Consider the following 6,142-nt stretch of genomic DNA (forward strand, 5'->3'; position numbering starts at 1 on the left):
GCAATTACCATAATAATTTCATTAATTATATTAATTATAATATTTGTTCTCTTTCAATATTGAAATATATTACCATAAAATAACCTTAATAATTAATGAAATTGCCTCAATTCTAAAATATATTACCATAAAATTACCATAATAATTACACTGAAAAATGTGAAGAGAATACAATAAATAATTATTAGGCAATAATTATTCCCTAAGTTATATATGATTAATAATGAATATTTTTCTATATTAGATTATGTTTATATCTTGTTTATCCATATTAACCATCACTATATTAGATTAATATATAATTCTTTTCATATAATATATTATTAAATCTAAACATATGGTTAACATTTATTCAATATTATTACAAAAGTATTACAATTATAAATTTTATTATATTTTAAATGGCTTAGCATATCGAAGCAAACATGGTAAGTCAATAACATTATTTCACATTAGAAAAGTGATTTTAATCAAGAGAAGTCAGGTAAAGAATAAAATCAAAATAATACTCTATTCAAACTAAGCTACAGTACTTCATAATTTTTTTGTCCAAAAAAAAAAAAGTTTAAATGGCAAGAAAAACCTCTTGAAGGGAGAGACAAACTACTCTCTTATTACAGAAAATGCACACTTTAAAGACGAAGAGATTGAATCGAAACAAAGCTCAACGCTTTGATATATTAACAACTAAAAAATGTTTTGAATTTCATTTTGGTTTTACTGTATTCTTATCATGCTTCCCTCTATATCTCTTTACATATACACAGAACCCGTCCCTCTCCAAACTTTATCCACTTGATGAGCAACGAACTCTATTGCTTCCCGATCAATCTTTCTAGATCCGTATCTTCTCCACAAAAAATAAACAAAAAAAAAAAAGAAAGAATATATCAACATTTTTATTACAACCCACTTTTCTTATTTAAATATCGAAAAATCCAAAACAAAACAAAACAAAAACAAAAATAAAATAAAACTCAAAAAAAAAAAAAGATAATGAAAACCTCACCGTGCAAATCACGTATCAGCCTCAACTGTGGAAGATCACAGGATGATTAACAAAAGCCAATGAAATGATAGAGAAGATACGGGGTGGAGAAGCCCTACCGATGTGGAGGAGGAAATAATGGGGGAGGCTAGGGATTAAAAGAATTATAAATTTGTATTTATAGTTAGAAAATACTAAATCAAAAGGAAAGTATATAATTTATTTATTTAAGGCAATAACACTATTATTATTATTATTATTATTATTATTATTATTATTATTATTATTATTATTATTATTATTATTATTACATAAATGCCCCTAAGTTTTGGGGGGAAAACTTGACTAGGAGGATTTTACTTTTATATATATATATATATATATATATATATATATATATATATATATATATATATATATATATATATATATATATATATATATATATATATATATATATATATATATATATATATATATATATATATATATATATATATATATATATATATATATAATAGATATAGATTACGCTTTTCACTCATAAGTATTACGGAGTAGAATTTTTTTCATAAGCAACTCTTCAACCCCTAATATTACATTGTGATTTAAAAATATTACATTAAATGGATTAATGCAACATTTTCATAATCCTGACTAAATACATAAGGTAATATTTAATTATCGCAATCTCACATTACTCTCATAAAGAGGTGAGTCTCATGTGAAACCGTTTCACAGATCCTTATCTATGAGACATGTCAGATCAAGATTTAAATTTAATATTTATATTACAAAATGCAAAACTAATAATAAATAATTGTTTGCTACTTATAAAGCGAAATGTAATATTTGTAGGGAAAAAATGTAATACTTTTAAATTAAAATGTACTATTTAGAGGTTGAACAGTAGTTATTTATAAGAAAAAAATGTAATATTAATCATAGATAAAGTGATTGATCGATTGTTACTTATGAGTGAAAGTGTAATAATAATGACAAAAATGTGATACTTTTGATGAAGAATGCAATACTTTTAAATCAAAATGTAATATTAGGGATTGAAAAGTTTTTTTTTTTTTTTTTTTTTTTTTTTTTTTTTTTTTTTTTTTTTGAATATAATGGTAATGATGTGTTAGTGAATGAACTGAACAATAGAGTCAGGAGGGACAGAGTCCCAGTACATAGGTTGGTCCTGTTCAAAAGCTAACGAAGCTAAAGTATGAGCATTTAAGTTTAATGTTCTGAAAATATAACTTAATGAGCAATGAGTAAATAATGATATGGTTGTCCTACATTGGTCCACAATGACACCAACATAGGACAAGATACCTGTAGATTCTGAGTGTAATGCATTTCGCAATTCTGAGCAGTCTGTTAGAAGATCCACCGTTAGGACATCCCGTTCCTTGAGCCAAGATAGAGCCTCTTTGCAAGCGAGTGCCTCTCCATAACGGGCGAAAAAGCACCTGGTAACTTCCCACTTGTCGCGGCAAGAAAGGTGCCTTGATGAGAGAGTAGTACCGCCCCATATGTAGCCTCCCCGGTGGTGTGTCTGTAGCCTGCATCGATGTATCATTTTAGCCTCGCATCTACTTCCACCGTAGCAGCCACATCATTGACCGGGTGATGAGTACGTGGTGCACTTGCCAATAGACCTGCATGGCTGTTGCAGCACGCCGCCACAATTGACCAGGCCTCGGGAGGGCTCGCTCCCACACAGCAGCATTGCGGGCACTCCAGATGTAATACAGCACAGCAACGACCATCCCGCATTGGTCTTCTGTTAAGACATTGAAAATTCCCATGAGCCATGTCGATATTGAATGTGCCACAACATTTGTAATAGGCAACTCCGAAATATTCCACACCATTTTAGAATAATCACAAAAAAATAATGTATGCATAGCATTCTCATGAACTATTCCACACATTGGGCATGCAGGATCCACTTCCACCCTCTTTATAATCAAATTATTTGTGGTGGGAAGAATATCACATATAGCTCTCCACAAAATAGCTTTCCACTTGGGTGGTACCCTCAATTTCCACAATGTAACCCATTTATCAAAAGTCCCTGCTGAGTTATGCTCAAAATCCCCAAGAATTTGCCTATAAGCATTTTTACTGTATAAATCCCCTTCGGCTCCCATAGCCAAAACCATGTGTCTTCGTAGTCCGGGCTAACGGGAATCATAGAAATACGAATCACATCCTCAGAAATAAATAAATCAGATAATATGTGTGGATCCCAGGTATTGGTTTGCTGGTCAATTAAACCAGCCACTTGGGCATCTCTCAATTCCTCAGGCATAATTGTTTGTATCAGTGGACTGGGGTTATCCGGTAACTAGGGATGCCCCCAGACCAAAGTTGTTCTACCATTGCCAATCCTCCTTCGTACCCTGAGCACACCATTCCATGCACGACCATTATACTCCGCCAACAAAAACTTGGACAGCTTCCTATAATTGCATCAACAAAGGTAGTATTAGGATAATAACGAGCTTTGTATATCCTTGGCTCCTTGCTGCTAAAGTAGTTGGGTTTGTAAGAAAACGCCATGCCTGTTTCCCTAGCATAGCCAAATTAAATGCCCGTAAATCTTTGAACCCCAAGCCACCAAACCTCTTAGGGATGCATAACTTGTCCCAAGCCTTCCAGTGTATTCTCCTTTCTGTTCCACTTCCCCACCAGTACCTATTCATGGTTCTCTCAATAGATAAACAAACCGTCTCAGGTAGAAAAAAAACACTCATAGAGAATGTAGGCATAGATTGAGCCACACTCTTCAAGAGCACTTCCTTACCAGCCTGGGAGAGCAATTTTTTACTCCATGAACCAATTCTCTGCCTGATCTTGTCTTCCACATACGCAAAAATAGCCCTTTTATTCCGGCCTACAAAAGATGGTAGGCCAAGATATTTCCCAAAATTAGCTGCTTGTTCTACCTCCAAACATGCCACCACCTCCTCTCTGATCGCAATCTGTGTGTTTTTGCTAAAACAAATGCTAGATTTATTAAAATTCACCATTTGACCAGATAACTTCTCATACCTTTCCAGGCACTGTTTAATTACACTGGCCTCCAGGATATTTGCCTTGAAGAATAGGAGACTGTCATCCGCAAAAAATAGATGTGATATTGGAGGTGCTCCTCTAGCCACTCTACAGCCATGTATAGCGCCCTGCGTCTGTGCCTTCTGTAATAACATTGAAAGTCCCTCCGCACAAATAATAAATAAATAGGGAGATAGAGGGTCTCCTTGCCTGACTCCACAAGTAGGTGTTACCTAACCCCAGCCATGCCATTCACCATTACTGTGTATTTAACTGTTGTCACACACAACATGATGAGCCTAATCCATCGTTAATCAAACCCCATAACACTTAGCATCCTCTCTAGGAACGGCCACTCCATTCTGTCATAGACTTTTGACATATCTAGCTTTAGGGCCCCCCATCCTGTCTGCCCTCATTGCTTTCTATTCAAATAATGTCCCACCTCCGCTGCTACCAAGATCTTATCTATGATTAGTCTTCCCGGAATGAAAGCACTCTGGGATTCCGAGATCAGGTCCCCCATTAGTGGTTTCATCCTGTTTGCAATCATCTTGGCCATAATCCTGTAAATAACATTACTAAGTGCAATAGGTCTCATGTCAGCCACTGTTTCATGTACACTCTTTTTGGGGATCAATACAATATTGGTATCATTCAGTCCTTCCGGAAAAGCGCATGAATTCAAGAAGTTCGTTATAAATCCAGATACATCTCCCCCAACCACTTCCCTGAAATGCTGATAGAAGCCCAGATTCATTCCATCCGGGCCTGGAGCCTTATCAGGATACATAGAATTTATCGCCATTTTCACCTCTTCAGAGTCAAAAGGGCGTAACAACAATATATTCTGATCATGAGTCACTCGGGGATTAAAATTATCAAACAAGGGATCCTCACCAGCAGAATTATTAGATGTAAAGATAGATTTAAAATAATCCAAGATGACAGAACACATAACATCCCCCTCCACCCACATTCCAGCATTATTTTTAATTCTAGCAATAGAATTTTTCTTTTTTTCGAGCAGAGGCATACCTGTGGTAGAATTTTGTGTTTGCGTCTACACCTTGAAGCCAATGTTGCTTCGCTCGCTGTCTCCAAAATACATCCTCCTGGGCTTCTAACCGGGCAAGTTGCTCATCTATCTGTTGAATCTCGGCCAATGCAGCTGGATCCCTTCTATTCCTGATAGTCCCCTGTCTCTTCCTTAATTGCCTAATACGATCCCCAAACCGATGAAACTGATCACCACCCCACCACATCAACTTCTCCCCACAATATTGCTGACAATTCAGCAACCCCCCATTCCTCCCATCCTGCTAGGCAGGCACAACCACATCCCTACACCCTTCATCATGGAGCCATGCCATCTCAAACTTGAAACCCCTCGGTCCCCTATCTCTCGCGTGCATATTGCATCAATACTGAGGAAAAGAGCCGAGTGATCAGAGGTATGAGTCTGAATATTCTCCACCCTTGCATGCTCATTCACGCCACACCAATCTGCGGTTGCCAAAACTTTATCAAGTCTCTCCTCAATCCAGTTACTCGTTCCTCTATTCTTCTCCCATGTAAACTGGTGACCCCTCATAGGTAACTGCATTAGCCACAACTATCGATAGTTTCCCCAAAACCGCGAAGGAGACTATCCCAATGTGGATTTCCCCCATTCTTCTCGTATTGAAACAGGATATCATTAAAGTCTCCCACCACAACCCAGGGTAATGAGGATCTACCACTCAAAGCATCCAGCAGACCCCAAGATTCATGTCTTCTGTTTCGCTCTGGAAAACCATAAAAACACGTCATACGCCATTGTTTCTCATTTGTGGTCCTAACTTCCACATCCACATGGTTTTTAGATTAGCTCAATAGTCTTGCCGTATTATTCCTTTTCCAGAAAAGAGCGAGTCATCCACTCAAACCAGCATTATCAACATAAAACAATCCTTCATATCCAAGCGTGACACAGAGCCTCTTTACATGTATCCACCCCACCTTGGTTTCCATTAAAAATACAAACTCGAGCTTCTTCCGGGACACCAGGTCCACAACTTCTCGAACTGTGCGTGGATTGCCCAAGCCACGATA

The sequence above is a fragment of the Ipomoea nil genome, unplaced genomic scaffold (genome assembly GCF_001879475.1).
Source record: "Ipomoea nil cultivar Tokyo-kokei standard unplaced genomic scaffold, Asagao_1.1 scaffold2833, whole genome shotgun sequence".
Taxonomy (NCBI): Eukaryota; Viridiplantae; Streptophyta; class Magnoliopsida; order Solanales; family Convolvulaceae; genus Ipomoea; species Ipomoea nil.